This window comes from Vicugna pacos, chromosome 7 (assembly GCF_048564905.1).
Source record: "Vicugna pacos chromosome 7, VicPac4, whole genome shotgun sequence".
NCBI classification, from domain to species: Eukaryota; Metazoa; Chordata; class Mammalia; order Artiodactyla; family Camelidae; genus Vicugna; species Vicugna pacos.
Window position 1 is genome coordinate 67,117,910 of NC_132993.1, and position 23,602 is coordinate 67,141,511.

At 36.0% G+C, this 23,602-nt stretch overlaps 1 protein-coding gene across 13 annotated transcripts in view; it reads left to right on the forward strand.

The window, feature by feature from the left end:
* The window catches only part of ELAPOR2 (endosome-lysosome associated apoptosis and autophagy regulator family member 2), a 660,265-nt gene that overhangs the window by 377,643 nt on the left and 259,020 nt on the right, over window positions 1–23,602 (forward strand). The window lies entirely within an intron of this gene.

The window sequence follows — 23,602 nt, forward strand, 5'->3', positions numbered from 1 at the left end:
ATCCTTCAGGTGTAAAATTCATGAAATTAATCTTGAACTGATTAAAGTTAAGTAAATCACCATTCTTTTCTTTCCTGTATTGCAAACTTCCCAATGTTTGCTTGGTAGGTTTGTGTACAGTATTTAAAGGTGGCCATTGATATTTGGAGTTACGTAAGAAGAAATTAAATGTATTCTGGTTATAGTAAACACACATTGGAAAGGATGATTTCTTTTTGTGACCAGTATTCTGTTGTAAATCTTTAAAGAACTATTGAGGTGATAATGAAACAATATCAGTGTTGGTGTCATTGACAATTATGAATGGACTCTTACAAATGAATTATGATGATACTTATCTAGTCAACCCAAAAAAAAGACCTAATAAAAGCTTAAGAATTTCTTCTACTTTTCTTAAGTATATCTATAAAAAAGATATTTAGTTTTAAAATGTGTTTTAGTACCCATGAAAAAATGAGAAAAACACTAGGACTTCTTATTAATAGGCAGTATGAAATATTTGGTTAAACTATTTAAATGAGGCTGCCATGTGATTATGGGTAGGGTCAGAACTGATAGGCTAAAGAATATATAATATCTGAGATAGAAAGATGACTTAAGACCAACAATAAGAGAGAAAATAATGAGATTAAACAACTTCATAAATAGAGGCAAATCAGGTAAATTTTAGTGATGGGGGATTATAAAAGTCTCAAATCTTTAGTTTATTTTAAAGGTCTTTAAACATGTATCTTAGGTAGGTGTTCTAGGACAGGTTAAGGCTAGAAAGGACCTTTTAAAAAAAGTATAAACACATTTTACCCTTTCATTTGCCTACTTCAATTAAAAGGACAGATGATGAAGTTGTATTTCAGTGGAACACATTCAGTCTAACTGATTTTCTGACTATGCCACCAACTTTCCACGTGTTTTCTTATTAATATTCCAGTTATCTGAGTCAAAGTTTAGTTTAATCAAAGATAGATTGGGATGAATGAATGAATGCCCATTCCCAGAGAACAAAGTGAAAATTTCTTTCCTCATACTCTTTCAGCAGTTGTAATACAGGACATGGGCATTACATAAGCCCCAAGTGACATTTTATTCCTGTGAAGCAGGCAGAAGTTCTTGTCCTTCTTAAATGAGGCTTTGATTAAACCATCCTTTTATCTTTAAGGGGCAAGTGGCTCCTTGCTGCAAATAAAAGTTATAGTTTGAAGTAAGACTACTCAGACACTTCATGTATGAGAGGAGACCAGAAATTTCAGAAGAGGCAGGTGAAAAAACTGGGAAGAGGTGAGACACTTGGAAATAATCTTTGTAAGATGACTACTGAGGCAAACTGAGCAGACTTCAGGTAACTGCTTAAACCTGGACCTCCCCAGTGGCTGGACCAGTTACACATCCATATGGGTTGGGGGCCAAGGTCTTAGTTAGACACTGACACCTTCTTCTGATTTGTTTTGATGACTTTTGGAGGCAAGCTTTTTCTCCTAAGACATAGTTATATCTCTTCCTCTACTGTCTGCTCAACTTCTTTGTTCCATTATTTAAGATTGAATTTCAAATGCATTTTCTTGGAGAAAATCCTAGAATATGTTGACATCCCATGAAACTTCCACATGGCAACTTAATACAGGACAGGTTCTCCCACCTCTTTGAAGGAGTGGCGTATTAAGGTATATCAGTGAGTGGGATATTGTGAAGTGGTCCTTAAGAAACAAAAGCTTCGCCTGTCTCTAGGTGGAATTTCTGGAGCATGGCTTTGAGGATCTGAGCTTTGACATAAAATCAAATCTGATGACTATGAAATCTATATTAAATTTTATAAAATCATCCACATGGGAAAGGCTCAGATTCCAAAAATATCTTTGTAAGACATTCAGCTGGGAAAAATGAAAAACATATTTTGTCTCATTGTCAAGGTTTCCAGTGAGAAAAACCACAGGTAATCATTACGATGTGTCCCCAAAATACACAAACAAAAGTTCATCTCCAAGATTGTTTGTTTAGCTAGAGAAAGTTTATACAGCTTGTGGGAAATCATCTCCTAGGAGGCTGTTCGCTTTTATGTTTGTTCTGCCTGATTTTTCCTCCTGAATAGTAACTCTAATGTCCCAACCGTGAGCTCCTTTTTGACACATAGACTCACTGTTGAACCCGGCATTGTATTCTCTCTCTTGTTTTAGGGAAATGTGTTCAGGTGGTAGTACCGTCAGGTACTCCAATGTTTACCAGGGCCAAAATGCTTTGTAAGAGAGAAGGAAAAAAAAAGTTTAAAAAAAGGGGGGAAAAAAAAAGAAGAATAAGATGAGGATTAAAAAAAAAAGAGTAAGATGTTTACTCTTGCCTGGTCTTTCATTTACAGTGTGTAGAGGGTTGGATTTTGTAAAAAGTACTGGCAGAAGAATAATCAGTTAATTTCAGGAGTGTAAAGCTGAGCTTTAGCTCTTGGTTCTGATCTTTATGAGAACCTCATTGGAGTATGAATCTTACACCCATAGGCACTATTGAAGAATATGAGATTTTTGAGTGAGATAACCCTGTGTTTTCCATGTTTGTAAATAAACATGGAAAGCTTGCTTGTTGAGGGCATCTAGCAGGGTTAGACAGCTACTTAGAAAAGCCTGACTGCACAGTCCTCTTCCACCTGGGGACCTTATGGTCTGTCCCCAGAAGAATGTACCCCACAGGATGCAGCAGGAGGTGAAGAGATGCAGGCCTAGCCAGCCGTTTGATCAACCCTTACCATCCTTGGGGCTATAAATGTTCCAGCCAAGGAGTGAAGCATAGGATTGAGAGAATTCCCCAGATAATCTAGGAATTTGTCTGTTTTTCCTTTTCTGTTGTTATACGGCCACACACTTCCTGCACTCAAGTAGGCTTAGTATCTTCTACTTCCTGGGAATAAGAGGCATTTCTCGAATACCTCGGTCTGGCCCTGGGTCTGTCAAATATTGTCTTGCTGTGTGATCTTGAATAAGGCTCTGACTCCCTCTGTTCCTCAGTGTTCTCCATATAATGAAGTGAGATTGACTCTATTACGTTGACCTCACAGTATTGTTTTGGAGACCCAGTGTGATACATGAAGGGAAAATCTGTACAAAAATGAGATTGTGTCAATTTTGGGTAAAGTGCATTGTTCTTTTTAATTCAGGGAAGCTGACCCTAGCCTCAGCTTCAGCAAATATATCCTTAAAACAAATAGCCATGCTTGGAAATTATGTAACATTTATAGATGTATAGATTTTTGTTTGCCATAAGAATTTTCCTTTTGGATCCAAAATGTAAAGGTCAGTGAATAAGTTTGAGTACTTATGGTTGGGTATCTTTCCCACTCTGAATAAACTGGATTTAGCATATGGTGCAAGAAGATAAAGTATTTGGGCAAATTACAGGTGATTTGAAATGAGTTATTTCGATTTAACTTAAAAACAAAGAAAACAGTCGAGATCACAGAGTAGGAAGATTCTGGCTTCACTTCCTCCCATTGGATATGCCAAAATTACAACTATTTACAGAGCAACTATTTATGAGAATGACGTGAAGATGAGCAGGAAATATTTTCCACAACTAATAATATAAAGAAGGAACCACAAAAGATAGGTAGGAGGGCCAGACACACAGGAGAGTCAGGACTCATGGCCCAGGGTAGGCGAACCACAAACGGGACTATAATCACAATAGCAGAGGTTCTCCCCAAGGAGCAAAGACTCTGAGCTCCATACCAAGCTCCCCAGCCTGGAGGGCCTGTGCCAGAAAAATGAGCCCCCAGAACATCTGGCTTTGGAGACCAACAGGACTTGCTAACTGGAGAGCATGATAGCTCTAGAAATGGAGACTTCAGTCTTAAAGGGCACACACAAAATCTCACATGCAGTCCAAGCCCAGAAGGTTAATTGAAAAGAGCCTGGGTAAGACACACTTGCTGATCTTAGAGAGCCTCCCAGAGGGTCAGGGGTAACTGGGATCCCCAGTGGGGACATAGAAACTGGCTGCAACCATTTTGGAGATGTCATTCTACCATGAGGACACTAGTGCTGGCAAGTGCCATTTTGGAGTCCCCCTCTAGCCTATTAGCCCTGGGACCTGGTGCTGCCCACCTGTGTGTGAGTACCAGCTCTGGACACCAGTCTCCTTGGTCCTGCAGCCAGCCGCCGTGAGACCTGGTCCCTCCCAAATGCAGGCTGACACCAGCTCCAAGTCCCACCCCCGGCCACGCAGATAGCTATGCCAGGACCTGACTCCACCACCCCAGGACCCCCAGGCTACTCAGCCTGCCATGCCAGAACCCAGCCCTTCTCAGCAGTAGGCCAGAAGTCACAAAAGATAAGGTCTGATAGCCAATCAGGCTGGGGGCCAGCCCCACCTACCAGTGTGCCCAGAGTAGTCAGCTTCACCACAACAGAAGGGCTCACACAGCCTGTACAGGAGCCACTCCTAAGAGAATATAGCTCTGGATCTAAGGATAGTGTGCTGCTGGGTCCCAAAGGACCTCTCCTATATTAAGCCACTTTACCATGGTCAGGAAATGGAACCAAACTACCTAATACATAGAAATAAACACAGAGAATTAGGCAAACTGGGGAGAGAGAGGAATATGTTCCAAATGAAGGAATAAGATGAAATGCCAGAAGAAGAAATAAGTGTAGTAGAGGTAAGCAATCTACCTGATGAAGAGTTCAAGGTAATGATCATAAAGATGCTCAACAAACTCAGGAGAGGAATGGATAAACACAGTGATAAGTTTAACAAAGAGCTAGAAAATACAAAGAACCAAACAGAGCTTAAGAGCACAATAAGTGAAAAAATACACTGGGTGGAATCGACAGTAGATTAGGTGATATAAAGGAGCGGATCAGTGAGCTGGAAGATAGAGTAGTAAGAAAAAGTCATTGGTAGAAGCAAAAATACAGTGAAGGTAGTAGATCAATCACATATAAAGCTAGTAAAAAAGTTAACAGACAACAGTAGGAAAAATCAGCTATACCCACAATAAATACTTAAGGGATACACAAAACAAAAAGATGTGAAATATGATGTCAGAAGCATTAAACATGGCAGCGGGAGTAAAATGCAAGGTTCTTAGAATGTGTTTGAACTTAAGAGATCATCAACTTTGAAGACAGATGGCTAGCTAGCTAGCTAGCTAGCTGTATATGAACTGCATGGTAACCACACACCAAAAGTCTGTAGTAGATACACAGAAAGAGAAAAGAATCAAAACATAACAGTAAAGACAGTCGTCAGATCACAAGGAAAGAGCAAAAGAGGAGGAAAGAAACAAAAAAGAACTACAAATCAGAAAGCAATTAACAAAATGCAGTAAGTATATAATTATCAATACTTATTTTAAATGTAAGCAGACTAAATGCTTCCAGTCAAAAGACACAGAGTGACTGAATGGATATAAAGCCAATACTAAAAGAGACTCACTTCGACACATAAGCTTCCTACAAGAAACTGCCTACAAAACACACACAGACTGAAAAAGTAATGGTATGGGAAAAGGTATTCCATGCAAATAGAAAGGAAAAGAAAGGTGGGGCAGCAATACTTATATCAGACAAGATAGACTTTAAATCAAAGACTTTACAAGAGACAAAAAAAGGCGTTACATAATGATAAAGGGATCAATCCAGGAAGAAGATATAACAGTTGTGAATATAGGTGGATCTAACATAGGAGCACCTAAATATATTTAGCAATTGACAGTAGCAGAATAATAGTAGTGGATTTTAACAACCTGTTTACATCAAAGGACAGGTCATCCACACAGAAGATCAATAAGGAGACAATGGTTTAAAACTATACTTAGATCAGCTGGATTTATAGAAGCATAGCCCACAAAACAATCTCAGTAAATTTAAAAGGATTCAAATCATATCAAGCATCTTCACAATAAGTCAAAATATATAAACAACCCAGGTGCCCATCAATGGATGAATGCATAAAGATGATGTAGTATGTATATAAAATGGAATACTACACAGCCATAAAAATGGAATCTTGCCACATGTGACAATATGGATGGACCTAGAGGGTATTATGCTAAAGCGAAATAAGTCAGACAGAAAAAAGACAAATGTCATATGATTTCACTTATATGTGGAATCTAAGAAACAAGCAAACAGAAACAGAGATACAGAGAACGAACTGATAGTTGTCAGGGAGGAGGGGCATGGGGGTATGAGTGAAAAAGATGAGGGAGAGTAAGAGGTACAAACTTCTAGTTATAAAATAATTCACCAGGTTGTGTGTACAACATGGGAAATATAGTTGATAATATTGTAATACCTTTGTATGGTGGCACATGGTAACTAGACTGGAGTGGTGAACATTTTGTAATGTATAACAATATCGAATCCCTCTGTTGTATATTTGAAACCAATGTAATATTGTAAGTCAATTTTACTTCAATTAAAAATGAATAAAAAATAAAAACAAAGGAAACATATATAGGAAATAAAGGAGAAACAGTCTTAGCAGTAGTATGCAATAAAACCAAACATAAACGGCTTTAATCTCGAGGATATCTGGTGAGGAGATTTCCTCCACTTTTTCACTCAATGTCTCTACCAATCAGAATTTGTCTTATTTTACAAAACAGAATTGAACCTTCAACTTTAATCTCTGAATTCTGAGGCCCTTAAAGTCATTCTTCGGAATCACTTCTCTATTATTGTAAAGTTTCTTTTACTCAATAGATCAGCAAATTGTTGTTCTGGTTACTATACTGTTCTAGTTAATAGTTAACCATGTATGACACTCAAGAACTGAGAATATAATCACATGCATGTAGAATGGACATTGTTTATCTAATTGTTTATCACTGTTTATCATACTTAGTTTCTTACTAGGTCCCAGGTTATTATGATGAGAAACAGTGTTCATGAAAAACTGTTTTCCAGTTGAATTCTGCATCACAGAATTTATGTATGGTTTGAATACTAGTAAAACTTTACTAAATTGGATTGTGTCTGGGATTACAAAAATTCATAAATACAGAATATTTAAATTTAAATGTAGTTTTATTGCATTTAATTTCAACCTCAGGTTAAATCATATATTCTAGATTAGTAGAGGATAGATTCATAGCACTGATTTACTAAGTGAATTGAATGCTTTTGAATTCATTTATCTCAGAACATTAGTTTTATCCTTTTTCCAGCCACCAATAAGGGCTTAGGACAGTAGAAACAATAATTTACTTTGAGTGACCCCAGTCACATTACATTATTACAGAAATGCTCAGTATCCCGTGGAAAACATCGGGAAAATGATCCCAGTATTGCTAAGTGCTCCACTTTCTAGCTTCTTTAATTGCGTTCTGTGTCAAGATATTGGGACATAAATAAGATAACTGTCTGGCTTCACCAAATAGTGTGAGGCATTTTTTGCTCAGGCTGAGAAAGGTAGAAAACACTTTCCAAGGCAGCTTCAGGGTTGTTAATTAAAACACAGAGCAAATTACAGTGAAAAATGAAAGTTGTGTTTAGTAGTTGGGGACTGACGCAAGACTTCTCCCAAGAATTTGAAAATAAGATTGTAGGCTCTAGTTTCATTTCACAGTTAAAGACTGGAACAGAAACCTCCCACATTAACCATTTCAGCAGAAACAGAAGGAGCCCTGCAGAGCAATTGGAAAACTGCCTCTTAATGAATATCTTTAGTTCTAACTACCTCTCTTAGTTTAGAATTCATGCTACTTAAATTGTTTTCTGATTATGAACTGGCTTCCTGATGAGGTCTGGTGAAAAGCAGCAGCTGGGCTGGTTGTGCAGAGTTAGGTATTCAGGTACTCCTGTCTTTGAGACCACTGTTTCTTTTTTTGCAAATTAATGAAATGACATCAGACTCTTATTCTCACGAGCTTGGTTAATGGAAACCCCACTTAAAGATGGACCTCCTCTCAATGTGTGGGAAACATCTGCAGGATACAGGTGGCCTCTAGACTATGGTAAAGTCACCAAGTTCATGAGGACCATGCAGTAAAGCCTGCACTCCTGACTACTGATCAGCCAGGGATCTTTGCAGAACAGACATTCAGTGAGGATTCTCAAAAATAATAAATCAAAATTGGATCAAGTCAAGCTTCTCTTGCACCCAATGATGACATTAATAAAGATACATGTGATTTTTTTTTTACCTCCTCCACCCCTTGGAAATTGCTGATTCTCCTCATCTTATTAAGCAGATCTTTTTCTCTACACTGAAATTTTTCCCTTGACCACATTCCTCCAAAACCATCTTGTTAAATTTTGGCTGAACTGGACTTTGTAGTGAGATCTCTTGGCTTTCTATCCGCATGGGATAGAATGTCTAATATACAGTTAGGTTAAAAAAAATAACTTTTTTTCTGAGTCAATAAATAAAGTATTTTAAAAATTTAGAAAACAAAGGAAAATAAAGAGGAAATACAAACTCCCTCTAATACCACCACCTGTAGGCATTCTGTGCTTTTTGAAAACCTGTTTGTTTCTCATGCCTGGTATTAAATTTCATGTTCCTTTTAACATGCTTTGTCATTCACTGGGAGACAGGATGATGTTAGGGAGGGAGATGGTGTTTTAGAAGTAGCCATTGAGAGTACTAGTTGCTCCATTATTAAGTCACTGGAATAAACAGCCAAAGAACCATCCAGAGTCAGATTCTAAGGGAATGATAATTCCCCCATAAAGGGTAGAGAAGTGAAGATTTTAGGAGAATATATGTTGTTTTTAATCATCCTGTAGAAGCTGGTAGATTTCAACCTCTGCTAATCAAGTGGATTCAGAGAAAATTCCATTTAGTCTATTAAAGTAGCTGATGTGATTTGAGTGAATTTTCTCTTTCTGAATCTCAGTCTCTCCTAATTAATAAGTAGGTCACAGCTCAAGGGTCACTTTCCTCTAGCAGTCTAATGGCTTTCCCCTCTGTATTTCTCTTTTATAGTTAAACTTTCATTTTTGACTTTAAAATCTCTGGCTTTGTGTATGTGATTTAAGATCTTTAGAGGCTTGTAGAGAATTCATTAGTGCCCCGTCTCTGGGTAATGCCCTCAACACATTTACATAACTCAACAGCTTCTTAGTAAAGAAACATACCTTTAGGGGGGCCAAGTTTCTGGAATCTCAAATCAAGACATGTGGTTTAACAAGGAAGACAGGACAGAAGGTGGAGTGGAACTGTCTTAGGATGCTTAGGCTATGAGGAAGCTGTAAATATGGCCACTGTGGCCCTGTTCTTGAGAAATGTTCCTAAGGGCTCTGCTGGTTTGCAGGAGTCTTAATCTGTTATTAATTAACACCCCAGCATGCATTTGCCATTTTTCCCCAGCTTTTGAATAGAAAATTGGACTTGAAAAATGTGCATTTGTGTTTTAGGGCTCCAAGTACTTTTTATAATTGAAGTATAGTTGATTTACAATATTGTGTTAGTTTCAGGTGTACAGCAAAGTGATTCAGTTATACATATATATGTAAATATCTTTTTTTCAGTTCTTTTCCATTATATTTTGTTGTGAGATATTGAATATAGTTCCTTGTGTTATACAGTAAATCCTTGTTGTTTATCTACTTTATATATGGTTGTGTAGGGTTCCAGGTATTTTTAAATTAAAAAAAATTAAGAAGTTTCAAGGAAGGAGTTTTGATGCCAGGTAAAAGAGCTGTGAAAGGGGTGGGCACTTCTTTCTATGAAAGGATGCCCTCAAACTGTTAATGGTAGATTGTGGTGTAGGGACAATGGTTCTTTGTCACAGAAATGTGTTAATACTTGCTTCAGAGAGGAAGGGCAGTAGAAGCCTTGTTAAATTCCCTTCAATTGTTTTTTCCAAGTAATCAAAATTATAGGAAATGAATGGAGAGCAGGAAACGGTAACTGAAATGTCTGCTTCAGTTTAATTCTCTGTCATAGAATAGACACATTTTTAGCTCAGACTCATTTTTTCTATTAATATCTATGACTGGTCAAGTTACTTAAATCCTCTGAGCCTTGGATTCTTCATCTGTAAAATGGAGATAATAAATTACTCTGCAGTGTTGTAAGGATTAAGGAGAGACATACATAAGTAGTCAGCGGAGTTCGGGTCAGTTCCCTTGCTTTTCTGTCCCCAAACATCTCCTACACCAGAGATGAGCACTGTTGTCTATTTTAAAAGCTTTCTAATTCCATGGAGGGAGTTCTTGCTTCTCAGAGTGGAATAAATATCATGTGATACACCGTGTAGAGTCTGTGAAAGTATCCCTGCAAAAGATTTCAGTGTTTTAGTAGAGAAACCATTTTAAATGTAAGTAATATTTATTCCCTCTAAATTGTGAACTTAAAAATCAGGAATAGTTATTGAATTAATGTAAACATTTCTTAAGTTATCTTTTTAATTTTAATTCTGAACTTAAAGTTTTCGGAAGATCATGTAGAAAAAGGCAAAGGTTGAAAAAGAAGCGCTCATTTTCTCAGAGCCCCTCCCCTCAAGAATGAACAAAGGCTTTTTAACCCCTGACCAATCAGGCCTCAACTCCTCCTGGCAGATAAGCTTCTTACTAATTACTTGTGTCAAACTTTCTGTCTTTTCCCAATTTTAATTTCTTGCTTGAGTCAGGCTGGCCTTTCTGTTAGGTTTGTGTACAAATTATGGGTTTTGTTTTGGTTTGGTTTGGTTTTGGTTTCTGCTTAATCCTATGCTGTGAATATCCTTACTTCTCTTCACCTATATAAGATGTTCTCAATTTACAAAGCCTGTGCATGTGAGCAGACAATTACATTTATTTGGGGATAGAGTTAAAAAATTTCCTCTTGTCTTTCCTCTCTGTCCATTTCTCTCCTCTCCTCTGTTCCTTCTCTTTCTTTAAGTATATATTTCCTTAAAATAGCTTGATTGTTTACACATGATTATAGGTCAAGGTCTTCATTCTTTAAAAACCTCCCTTTGAAGAAATATAAGAAATAGGTATATTTCCCCTGAATTCCACCTTTGGAACGGGGATCTAAAAGTAAGGGAGAGAAGATGGAATAGAGGGAGGAGATAGAGAACATCATAGTGGTTAAAATGATGGGCTTTGGCATGGGAGAGCTCTGTGCTGGAATCCTGGCCTTCATTGTCTCATCTATAAAATGGGTGTGATAGAGGCTCCTTTATAACACAGTGTAGGTTAAGATGGCTAACTCAGTGTCTAGCACAATATAGGAGCTCTGCATGTGCCATTTGTTGTTGTTATCATTAGTAATACAGAAGAGCCAAAATCGAGGGATGCACTTCAGCTATATAAAGCAGATGAGCTGTCAAGAGCATAGAGATGCGTTGACGGTGTATTGGTTTCCCACTGCCACTAAAACAGCCTACCATGTATATAGTGGCTTAAAACATCATACAGTTCTGGAGGTCAGAAATTTGAAATGAGAGTCCTGGGGATAAAATCAAGATGTCAGGAGGGCTGTGTTCTTTCCTGGAGGCTCTAGGGGGAAGTCTGTTCCTTATCTCTTCTGGCTTCTAGAGGCTTCTGGCATTCTTTGGTTTGTGGCCTCATTGCTCTAATCTCTGTTACAATTACCACAGTGCTTTCTCCTCCATCAGATCTTCCTGAGTCCTTCTTATAAGGACCCTTGTACTTGCATTGGATCCAGCTAGATAATTCAGGCTGATCTCCCCATCACAGACCCTTAATTTAATCACACCTGCCAAGTCCCTTTTGTCATATATAGTAACATTCATAGTTTCCGGAGATTAAGCTGTGGACATCTTGTGTGTGTGTACGTGGGAGTGAGATGGAGTATTATTCAGCCCACTTAGGTGCAAAGAAGCAACAGAGGGCCAAGAGGTAATTTGCCCTTTAAGCCAAAGCTCAGCAAGTGTTTATAGAAAGAATTAGTTAATCAGCTTTGACTGACAGGAGAGCAAACGCCTACTCCGGCAGGTCTATTTGCTCTTTATAAGTGGAAGTTAAAGTAATACGTACTTTTCTATTTTTGTCTGAAAAGTTTTATTCCTTATGGTTGGTATCAGTTTTCTCTTGGGAGTTTCATTGTTACTTTTCTACCACCATGGTTCTCTTAATGGTCCCTGCCTTGGATTCAGATATTGTGTGCTCTGAGGGGAAGAGGACTGTCTTTTTTGAATACCTAGTGAAGCTGGAACATTATCTGTATTTTTCCTTTAATCTTCTCTGTAATTATTTGAGGTAGGCATTATTACTCCCAATTTTCTGATTTGGAAACTTAAGTTTAGAAGCCTTAAGTAACTAGTTGACACTTACCAAAGCGAGCAAATGACAGTTTATCATTTGAAGCTGCATCATAGCCAATATAAGAGCTCAGTTTTCTCCACTTTAATACATTGTCTTCATAGAGTAGATGACTAAATTCACCTGCTACAGGTGAAGTTGCTACGTCAGTAAGATCAGGGCTGGGATTTAGGTCTCTTTGTCCCATGCTCTATATGGGGACCCTTGTCTCAATCACTTTTAGATGTGCTACAAATTCAGAATTTTATTATATTTATTACAGTTCTATTTAGTAGTAATACTTCACTTTATTGTTTTTAACTGTAAAAATTGCCTGTGCTGCTTAAGGGCAGGGTCTGGTCTTATGTTGTCTGTCCTTTGTACCCTTTTCAGAGTCTAGCATGGTGTTACCATATTAAACATAATAAATGTATTCAGAACTGAACAGAATAGAAAGATTTTAATTCTAGGCCTTATGTAATTTTAATTTTCAGAATTGAAACAAAATCTGCTCATCCAGCTATCAAATTATATTCTCTTTATAATGAACACCTTTCCAAAATCTTTCATCTATTTATAGGAGAAAGGAAAGATCATTTTCCATGACAACTTCTCTATTTTTAATCCACCACCAAGTTCATTGTCTTTCTTGTCTACAGTTCAATGAACTTCAGTAAGGGGGGAAAGAGATAAATAAATCAGCAAGGTAATTGAAGTACATTTATGGACTCCATTATTTTAGGTGATTTGTCCAGGAATCAAGCAAATGAATACCTTTAAGGACTTGGTAAGCGTTGGTTCAAACCGCTATTGCAAATGCTCTCTGATTGCAGTAATTAACTTTGTAGCCATGAAAGGGGAACCTTGATCTTCTTTCATTAGCCAACATAAGTGCTCTGAAAAGAATTAACATGAAAGTAGCCTGTGAACAGACATAATGTGTGAGGAAGTGAAGACACCAGTTATTTCCCCTGCAGTCTGTAGATGGCTAGTCATTGTCCAGGTGATCAAACAAGGCCTGTTTTGGGACTAGCAGTTTTCCTGAGGAAAACAGCAGAACCTGAAGAATGACTTCCATTCAAAGCCAAATTACGTTCACTTCTTCAATGCAATCAAATATTTAAAAATAAATGTACCATGCATCAGTATTGAATACTTTTTACATAATTCTTTCATTTCATGCATTGTCTTTTTGTTTTTCTTTAAGCAGCTAGAAGAGGGCAAAACTCAGCTCACTTTTGTGTCTCCTTGTGATTTTTGAAGTTGGTACAGAAATAGAGAATTTTATGCAGAAGGACTGATTTTCAGGGATAAGTTTATACTTGATTTCTGAGAGAATTTTTGGGGTAATTGTTCGAGATAAATCCCATTCTTATTTGTATAACTGCGTACATGGAGGTGAGGAAAATAACTGCTGTCAATCCATCCAAGTCAAGCATTAACTTCTCCCCTCTGCATTCCATACTGGTTAATAACCTTTATTATCATTCAGTTGTCTCCTACGACTGAGTGTTAACGAAAACCTCTGAAATTCAAAGTGTGGAAGTGATTGATGGCCTTCATACAGAGATACCTACGTGAAACAGTGGAGCTGTAGTGTAATTTCCGGTGTAATGACGTGAAAATAGACAGTGTGGTTATTAAATGGTATGCTCCTCAAGTCCAAAGCTCAGCTGTGGTTGGACTCAGAGGACTCAGAGGAGATAGTTTCTATTTCTTGGTGCTGCCAGGTCTAGCATATTCTATGAAGAGTAGGTGCTCAAAAAATAGTCATTGCAATGAATTGAATTTCTGTCACAGTCTAGTTCTCTTTCTATGCCCCATTTTTTGTGTGAGATAATTTGTCTGCTACCGATGGGATCATGCCACAAGATACTCCAGGGGCCATTCTTCGCCGTGGTTGTGAAGGAATTCAGGAATTCTAAATGCACTCTCATGTTAGTATGAGGAAGTTTCTACTCTACATCATGCATTGGTTTTTGTTATTGAGCCTTACGTTTATTTTGATCAAGCCCCTTTTTTTTCTCATTGGAATTTAAGATCTTATTTTTCTAAGAGTTGGCTTTTTTTCTGGCCCTGATGACTTTGATGGCTATAATCCTGCCTTGTTTCTTTCAAGCACTCAGCTTCACAGAGTCTCTTACTGCATAGTAGTCCATGAGCTGTATTTCTGCGGTCTGCAGGTGGACCTCCTCATGTTAAAATATCCTGGCTTTGTGGCATGATACCATACATCAAAAATCCTAAAGATGCCACCAGAAAACTACTAGAGCTCTTTAATAAATTTGGTAAAGTTGCAGGATACAAAATTAATATACAGAAATCTGTTGCATTGTAATGTGCTAACAATTAACTATCAGAAAGAGAAATTAAGGAAAAAATCCAATTTACTACTGTATCAAAAAGAATAGAATATCCAGGAATAAGCCTACCTAAGGAAATAAAAGATCTGTACTTGCAAAATTATGAGATACTAATGAAAGAAATTGAAGATGACACAAAGAGATGACAAGATACACCATGTTCATGGGTTGGAAGAATTAATAGTTTTTAAATGACCATACTACCCAAGGCAATCTATAGATTTAATGCAATCTCTATCAAAATAGCAAGGGCATTTTACACAGAACTAGAACAAATAATTTTAATATTTGTATGGAAACACAAAAGACCTCAAATAGCCAAAACAACCTTGAGAAAAAAAAACAACAGAGCTAAAGGAATCACACTCCCTGACTTTAGACTATCCTACAAAGCTACAGTAATCAAAACAGTATAGTACTGTCACAAAAACAGACACAGATCAAAGGAACACAGTAGAGATCCCAGAAATAAACCCATGCAATTATGGTCAACTGATCTATGACAAAGGAGGCAAGAATATACAATGGAGAAAAATTCAGTCTCTTCAAGAAGTGGTGCAAGGAAAACTGGACACCTATGTGTAAAAGAATGAAATTAGAACATTCTCTAACACTGTATACAAAAATAAATTCAAAATGGGTTAAAGACCTAAATGTAAGACTGGAAGTCATAAAACACCTAGGGGAAAACACAGGTAGAACATATTTTGATATAAATTGTAGCATTATTTTTTTTGGATCTGTCTCCCAAAGCAAAGGAAATGAAAGCAAAAATAAACAAACAGAACCTAATTAAATTTAAAAGCTTTTGCATAGCAAAGGAAACCACTGACAAGTGAATAGGAGAATGTATTTTCAAATAATATGACAAATAAGGGGCTAATATTCCAAAATATTTAAATAGCTCATATAACTCAACATCCAAAAAAAAAATCTGATTAAATAATGGGCAGGAGAGCTGAATAGGTATTTTTCCAAAGAGGACGTTCAGTTAGCCAACAGCCACATGAAAGGATATTCAACATTGGCCTTGAGTTTGTGATAATTTTTCTCAACAAGTATAAATCAGATTCCATCCCTCTCTATTTTAAAATATTTTTTCTTAGGATAAGATACAAATTTTCTACCATGATCTGCAGAGTCTACATAATCTGGCCCTTTGCGTCTCTTTCTGCTCTCCTCCTCCATCATTATGATGTAGCCACACCGATCTTGTTCTTCAAACAGGCCTCTTCAGCCCTTTACTCTTCCTTTTCTCTCTCCCTCCTGCTCAGTCACACAAGATTTAGCAATGGCTCATACCTTTGCATCATTCAAGTCTCTGCTCAAATACCGCACGCATGTGCACACATACCCCCACATATACTTGCCACATATTTCCATCCATCACTTTTCATTTTCCTCTAGACAGCTTACCATGTTATGATGTAATAATATTTCTTTATGTTTCTACTTGTTTTTTGTTGCTCTCCTTTTTTAGAATATTAAGAAATTATGGTTTTAGCTTTTTGAAAATTACATACTTTGACATGCTAATAAAGCTCATTACTCAACTGAAAAAAATTGCTTTAAAAATGGAGCATCAATTCCTTAAGTTTACAGAGCCTTGTTTCCTTTATGAGATAGGACAGACATCGTTATCTATTTTAATACGTATTCACTTTATCTGATGAAACAACCTGTAGTGTTGAAAACTGAAAGCACTAGACGGATTATTATCATGTATTATTATTTGGAGAGCACTTTGCTGATAACCGTTGCTCATGAGCCTCTCCGTTTAAGCTGACCATGACTACCCTGTTTAAATTGCAACACCCCCGCCCCACTGTACGATAGCAATTTATCTGTCTTCCTGTACTAGAATGTGAGCTACCCGAATGAAGGGCTCTTTGTCTTTTTAATTACTGAAGTATGCTAAGTTCCTCTAATACATAATAACTGCTCGATAATTTGATAAATATATATATATATATGAATGAAAGAGACTTCCTGCAATTGGGAGGATGCTTTATGATCTTAATCAGTGGAACATAAAAAAGACAATTCAATTTGGCTACACACGATTTAGAATAATGATTTACATAATAGATTCATCTCACTATCTTTTTCTTAGGTCAATGTTAAAATTACATTTAATGTCCTAAATACATTATGTCCAAAGTCTAATTAAGCAGCCACAAGTATGCTTGGTGAATAAGGAGCCAGCTATTTATTAGATACATAATTTAATCTTCAGCAGATGATTTAACAGCTGTTTATCTCTGTCTATAAAGTGAGATTAATAATAATAATACCTACTTCCTGCAGTAGTTATAAGAATTAAACAAACTAGTATATGAAATACTATTAACAGTGTTCTAGCACATAGTAAACACTCAATTAAGATAATAGGCATTATTGTATGAATCAGTAGTTGATGATAGTAGGGGATATAAATAACTGCTACTTAAATCCATGAAAATTGCACATGAAGAAATTTGGCAAAATGGCCATAAAAATAAACAAAAACTCATTTTAAACCCTAGCATGAAACACTACTTAGAATATACCCATAATCCAGAAAAATTACAGGAATTTTTACATTTAAGAAAAGCAACTTACATGTTAGAATGGCTTTTGAGTAAACATTTTACCTTTTCCTCTACTTCTGATCAATTTTTGAGAATAAAGGATTTTTGAAAGAATTTGTCCCCTTTTTGATGTTTATTTTTTCCCTAGCTTTTGTTTCAGAGCTCTCAGATGGGAAGGGAAGTGAAAATGCTAAATACTTAAAGCTGTAGGGATGAGAAAAGACAGGAACCATCCAGCAATATGGGAATACTGCAGGGAATCATGTCAGGCCAAAACTCCTGCCCTGGGGAGTTTCATCTTTATAATAACTTCAAAATCTTAGAATTTCATGAAAGGCAGTTCTCCCTCTTTCTTCCATGAGGAATGAAGAAAATCCCCATTAAAATATATGCTAGTATGCAAATTAAGATGGACTTATTACCAGATGCAATGCTTTGAATGTGTGTATTCTGCCTACATCCTTTATACATTTACATAAACATGGTACAAATATATCAGGTATGTTCTTATAGCCATGATTTTATCATTTTCCTTAACCTTTAATCTCTTCTCTGGTGCACAGGTGGACTCTTCTTATGAAGAGGTTTAACAAACTCTTTCTTTGTTCATTGAAGTATTTGAGATAGCCAGCCAAAGCCTGTGTTTCACAAAAGGGCAGATCATACATCTAAAGGAAGGAATGGGGTCTTCTGAAACCCTCCGAATGTTTTCTCACTTTATGTATACAGATTCTGCTTTTTAAGCTTATTACCCAAGCCTTCTTTTTCTTAAATTCAATATTTTTTACCAAAATCGACCATGTTCACCATAATGGTCTTGATTCCTATGCTTCCCCTGCATAAATGGTACCCATAACTACCTAGATGCTCAAGCCAGAAATTTATGAGTTCATGTTTATTTTTGCCCTTTTCTTCACTCCCTGTTTGTAATATGTCAGCAAGATTGATTGAGTCTACCCACAAAATCTATATTTTGAATCTGGCTACTTAGTTTAATTTTCCTGGTGATGACTCACTCCCGTCCACTCTTCCCCTCACTCTGTATGCTGTGGTCCCATGGGCCTTCTTTCAGTTGCCTGGCTCTCTGATTTCTTTCCTGACTTGAGTGAGCTCTGACCCCTCTGCTTGGGACACTCTCTAGTCTTCTGTTCAAACGTCAGCACCTCAGTGATGGTTCCTATGACCCTCCGTCTAAAACAGGTCCCTTACCTGTTGTTGTTAGTCTCACAAGCTTGTCTTTATCCGTCATTGTACTTGCATAACTTATTTTTATTTTATTTGCTTTACTTGCAAAGTCTTTCTGGTTCACTATTTTATCGCCAGTGCTTAGCTCAATCCTGGAACATGAAATACACTTAGTGGATAACCGTTATGTAAATGGGTGATGAATTTACAAGGTATAGTCTGTCAGATACTTATAAAACATTTATTTTATTTTTTTCAGAATTATTAACAGTTTTATTAATTTTTCTTTTTTATATATATTTTTTCATTGAGGTATAGTCAGTTTACAATGTGTCAATTTTTGGTGTGCAGAATAATGTTTCAGTCATACACATATATACATATATTCCATTTATGAGAAAAATATAAAAGCTTTTATTAAAAAAACTAATAGGCTAGTGATAGACTTCCTAGAAAAAGCTGAATAAGTTTAAACTTCAGATGTTCTAATATCTATTGTAAGGCCCAGTCCATCAAGAGACCTCCATGGAGATGAATTCTCACTGCTACTTTTTAAAATCAGAATTTTTCTTGTTATTGTAAAAGGTACATCTTATAGCCATTTACTGACTCTTTTTGGCTGATATCTTATATCTTCAAATTCTATTTGTACAATACAATATTTGTCAGAAACGTTTTCTCTAAATAAGTGCAAAATATTAATATGCTACCCAAGCAGAGTTATTTTGGTCCAAAACTTTCAAAGTTATGTGGTAAGCAACAATTTTCTTGAGGAAAACAAGAAATAACTTATAACTTACAAATTTATCCATAGGCTCTTACTATTTGTAACTAATTTTTCTGCTACATTTGATTAGTGTATTCAGTCTTATAATAGGATAACATTTGTCTGAAACGGGACTGATTTTAGAATAAATGAATTATGTGTTTATTGGTGCTCCCTCCCCTTCCTTTTTAAAAATCTCATAAGATTAATGGTAACTTTCTATATGTTATAGCTGAAATATTTGCCTATTGGGATGAAGATAATAGAGATGACTCAGAGTTAAATCCTAAGCATTCAAGGTTGTGAATAAATATATAAACGGAATTAACTGATGAAGACTGATTATGAGAGCCTTGGAAAGACTGACTTATGACTTTCTTTTTATTTCTTAACAGTTTGTGAACATAAAAGACAAGATCCTTATTTTAAATTTAAAAAACTGTCTTTTTAAAAAAGTTTTATATATATATAATATATATTCTCTCATGTGATCTCTCTCTATATATATTCCTTCTACAGTTTTATACACACACACACACACACACACACACACACAGAATGAAAATATATATATATATATATATATATATATATATATATATATATATATATATATATTCCTTTACAGTTGTTGGGTGTAGTGTTCTATAAGCCAAACGGGGTCAAGTTAGTTAATAATGTCATTCTAAATTCCTTATATGCTTAACTGATTTTTTGTCTGCTTCTTTTTACTAGTTACTGAAATATATGTATTCAAGTTGCCTCTGGGATTGTGGATTTGTGTATTCTCTAGTTCTATCAACTTTTGCCTTAAATAATTTGAAATGTATGCTATTATATATTTACAAATCTATGATTTTATAGCTTCCTATATACTTGACTCTTTTATTACATTAAAATGTGCATCTATATATCTTATAATTCTGGTTAAGATCTGTGTTCAATATTAATATAGCCATTGGTTTATATTTACATGGTATATCTATTTTCATACTTTTACTTTTATACTTTTACTTTCAAATGTGTCCAAGCATTTAATGTTCCTTCTATAAATAGAATATGCCTACATTTTGCTTTTTATGTAGTGTGACAAATTTTGTATTTTAATTGGTGACTTGAGTCCATTTATATTAAATATAATCACTAATTTAGCTCCTTTGAATATACCATTTTGTTATCCATATTGGTTATTTAGCCTTTTTTTCCCTCCTTTTTTGACTTCATCTATATTCGTCAATTCATCATTCTTTATTATTATTCTACTTTATAAAAATTAAAATATTAAAGGAATTTTATTCTTTTATTACTTTTAGTGGTTACATTAATAATTATAATACACTTTTACTATTCCTGAGCAGATAAAATATAGCCATTTAATTCCTTTTATCCCCTTCAAACTTTTGTGCTAATCTTATCATATATTTTACACATATAGACCTTTATTATATTTACTTCTATATTATAAATTTCTCAAGACATTCCAGTGACCCTTGAGCAACTAGGGGGTTGGGGTTGAAAATCCATGTATAACTTCACAGTCTGCCCTCCCTGTCTGCCATTCTGCAGCTGCAATTTCCACCAACCCCAGATTGTGTAGTGCTGTAACATGTATTTATTGAGAAAAATCCACTGATAAATGGACTTTAACAGTTCAAACCCATGTTTTTCAAGGGTGAACTATATATATTTTTATTTTAATAGTCAGTATGCACTTATTTTTTTACCCATAAATGTATCCTTCCTTTTGCATTGCTTCCTAAAGTTCAGTGTTTCTCTGAGATCATTTTCCTTTAGGCTCAGAAGTCGCATTAGTATTTCTTACAGTACAGCTCTGTCTGCAAAAAAACCCTCAGTTTTTATTTTTCTAAAAATATCCTTATTTTATCTTCAATTTTGTTGAAAAATAATTTTGAGAGGTACAGAATTCTAGGTTAGCAGTATTTTTTCTTTCAGCACTTTAGATACGTCTTGTTTCTACATTTTTCTTTTGAAGAGTCAGATGTCAATGTTAGTTTCTGTCTGTTACTAAAGATAATGTCTTTTACTGAAGGTAACACTGCCCCACCCTAGGTACTTTTTAATGTCCTCTATGCTTTGATTTTCAGTAATGTTACTACAGTGTGCCTAAGTGTGGCTTTACTCATTTTTACTCCACTTAGTGTTAGTATAGGTTTTAAATCTTAAATATGTGAAATTAGATGTTTTTCATTAATTTTGAAAAAGTCCTAGGAAGTGCTTTTTAAATATTTAAGTTCAATTATTCTATCTCTTCTCCTCCAAGTACTCTGATTACATGTATGCTAGACCTTTTCATTGAATCCTGTATTTCTCTTATTTTTGCCCAATGTTTTCTTTCCTTTTTTTCTGTATCAGTTTGGGCACTTTTCATTGTCATACGTTCAGTTCACTAAATTATCTATTCTGCTATTTCTAATCTGTTATTGAACCCATCTGCTGAATTCTTGATTTGAATGTTTACCAGTTGTGGAACTTCAGTTTGACCGTTAGGGATTTCACATTTCTGCTAAAATTTTCTATTCATTTATTTCTTTATTTTCTTGAATATATTAATCATGACTATTTTTAAATCCCTGTCAGATAACTTTCATATCTGAAACACCTGGACATCTGTTTCTGTTCTTTGTGTTTGTTTTGCCTTCTGGTGTTTTTATTCTGTCTTTAGCAAGCCTTGTAAGTTTTAAATAAACCTTGAACTTTATAGACATCAAGCTAAGTATCAAATTTCTTTTGGTCAGTCAGATGTAGTGGTCGTGGGTTATACTGATCTCTTAGATGCCTGCCTCTGGTCTTTGTTAGAGCGAAACTGTCTCTTACTTGCCTACTCTTAGGTGAGCCTTTACAGGCTTTGCAAGGAGAAGCTTGAGGTATTAACCCAGTTCTTCTGATTTGGAGGGACTTGAACACACTAATCTGTTTTTCCAGCACAAGACATCTCTGGATTATCTGCTCTGCCCTCTTGCCCCAACTGTTGTTTTGTGTTGAGTTTCTTGGTGTTCCTCCCCATGTGCCACAAGAGAAAAATTTGGAACCATATTTTGGGTCCCCCTCTTCTGGGTTCCCTTCTTTCCTGGATTTTGCCCCTTCACCTTCAGATTCTCTGGCAGTCCTGCCCTCTGACTTTTGCTTCTTCAGTGAAGCAAGACCCCTTCTTCCTGATTCAGCTCTGTCAGTGACCCTCCGTCAGTGCAACCCGGGGAGAGTCTATAGAGAAAACACCCACGTGAAGGACGTGGCTGCTCCTTGGGGGTTGTAGCTTCTCAATTTGCTGCTTGCTTTAGTTGCTCTTTAGAGAGTTCAATCAGTTGTTTCTAATATTTTGTCCAGGATCTCTAGCTGTTCATAGTATGAGGGTTAGTTTGACATAACTAATCTATCTTGTTCATTACGGAAACTGAAGATTATTATTTTTAAGTAAAATCTATTGAACATTGATTATTTGCCGGGTACGGTGCTTGGGGTTTTAATTGTATTATCTCATTTAATCCTCACAGCAGTCTTTGAAGTAGTTGTTCTCACTTTTATTGATAAAGAAACTGAGATTTAGGCTAACTAACTAGCCCAGATGACACAGTAGGTTGTGTGTCCAGAGCTCTCTGATACAGACAAAGGGAGGGTAGAGGGCAAAGGGCAGAGGGAACAGCAGAATTTATTTCCGACCCTTACAAAGAACACCAACCAGGGCGTGCTCTACTGTTTTGCTGATTGATGATGCTTTATCTCCATAGTCTTATTTTAGTTCTGATCAGAAAATGAACTCTATAATCTTGACTGGTAATATGAAATAACAGCAAGCAAACAAGAAAAACATGTTTATTATGTTCTCAAAGGTTTATTTAAAAACACTTTTGAGGAAACAATGTATGTCGTACCAACTGTCTTTGCTGCTTTAGTTGGTACTTGAAGATATCTTCAGATAATTCAATAAATCTTGAACCACTTTTTCTTTTGTTTTCTGCAGTTTATTAATTGAGGCTAGAAGACACGTGGCAATTAGAAGCAAATTGAGGTGTTTTAAATAATTAGAGGTTGAACCCAGCCATGACTTTGAATGTCAAAGGACACACTGAGTCCCAAAGTCCGAATAAGTGCATAGGAAGTAAGTGGTAACATCGATGTTACGCTTACTCTGTGCCAAGTACTGGCAGCACGTACTCACTTAATCCTCACAGCACCTCTCTGATGAGGGTTAATGCCATGTAACAGATGAGGAAAGTGAGGTAGGAGAGGCCTAATGAATTGCCCAACATCACAAAACCAGAAAGTGTCAGAGGAGGGATTTAAAACCTGGCTGCCTAGCTTCTTAACTCTTTTGCACAGAAATACAAGTATTCAGCAAAATCTAAATTCACTTGAATTAATTCACTTGGGTTAAGCACTATTACCACATTTTCTATTTTAATACTGGTTGCAGTCCACTTCATAGTCTGTTTCTCAGCTACTGCTAAGGAGAAAGAGTGTAGCTGGAGGCAAATTTTCTAGGAATTTTAAGTAAAATTTTGATGGAAAAGAATGAAATTA